The 1181-nt window shown below is 47.8% G+C and overlaps 1 protein-coding gene across 6 annotated transcripts in view; it reads left to right on the top strand.

Annotated features, from left to right (window-relative positions):
* The window catches only part of PPP1R21 (protein phosphatase 1 regulatory subunit 21), an 85777-nt gene that overhangs the window by 56631 nt on the left and 27965 nt on the right, over window positions 1-1181 (top strand). The window lies entirely within an intron of this gene.

Raw genomic sequence — 1181 nt, 5'->3', positions numbered from 1 at the left:
GACCTTGTGATCAGCCCACCTCAGCCTCCCAAAGTGCTGGGATTAAAGGCGTGAGCTACTGCGCCTGGCCTTCACTGGTATTTTTTGAGCACCTCTTTTGAACTTAGAGGCATGCCTCATATTCTCTGATGTTGCGGGGACTGTGAGGGCCTGTTGGCTTCTATGTCTACATTGCTTTCCAGTGGACAGAGCTGGGTCAGGTCAGCCCTGATTGAGGCTTTGAGCCAAAATTCTCTCTAACTCAAGACAGACTTGAGTTAGAGAGAATTTAGGGAACCTCAGGCTGCTAGCTCAGCAGTTCAGCATGCTTGCTAATATCATTCTGACTTTGTGTGGTCATGTTTTTGTAAGATTGCTGTTGCCTAGCTCCTTGTGATTAAGACTGGCCCTTGTATTTCTGTGCCAGAAACTTGTCCTTACTCCATTTATTCCCTGTGAGGTCCTTTTATGGGTACAGTGGTTGGCACTCCAATTCCTCCAAAGGTAGGAACATGTTTTCTTTTAGCTAAGCCTCTAGGGAACTTAGGCTCTGCCTAGACCCATACCTGTGGTTGGGTCTTTGCTTCCCAAACCTGATGTTATCGATGCTCACCCACTAATTGCCTTTTTTACCAGATTTCCCTGTTTTCATATTCTGTCTGCTTTCACCTTGCTGAGTATCCTGATGCTCACTGCTCACCTGTCTGGACCTTTGGTTGTTGCTGCACTGTCTTTTCTAATAATGTGCCCTTGTCACTTGGGTTTCTTCCTAGGCCTTGCTTCTGGGTCCACCTCCAAGCACCTGACATTCTGTCATACTTTGATCTGTCATGCTGCCTGTCTTCAATAGCTTAATTTTGAAAATCAGTTGTTTTCTTTCTCTGGAACCATTATTTAAAAAATCTAAAAGGCCGGGCGCGGTGGCTCAAGCCTGTAATCCCAGCACTTTGGGAGGCCGAGGCGGGTGGATCACGAGGTCAAGAGATCGAGACCATCCTGGTCAACATGGTGAAACCCCGTCTCTACTAAAAATACAAAAAATTAGCTGGGCATGGTGGTGCGTGCCTGTAATCCCAGCTGCTCAGGAGGCTGAGGCAGGAGAATTGCCTGAACCCGGGGGGCGGAGGTTGCGGTGAGCCGAGATCGCGCCATTGCACTCCAGCCTGGGTAACATGAGTGAAACTCCATCTCAAAAAAAAAAA

The sequence above is a fragment of the Sapajus apella genome, unplaced genomic scaffold (assembly GCF_009761245.1).
Source record: "Sapajus apella isolate SASKATOON/1434 unplaced genomic scaffold, GSC_monkey_1.0 scaffold26, whole genome shotgun sequence".
Taxonomy (NCBI): Eukaryota; Metazoa; Chordata; class Mammalia; order Primates; family Cebidae; genus Sapajus; species Sapajus apella.
The sequence above is the reverse complement of the archived record's forward strand: the minus strand, read 5'-3'. Positions and strand labels throughout refer to the sequence as shown.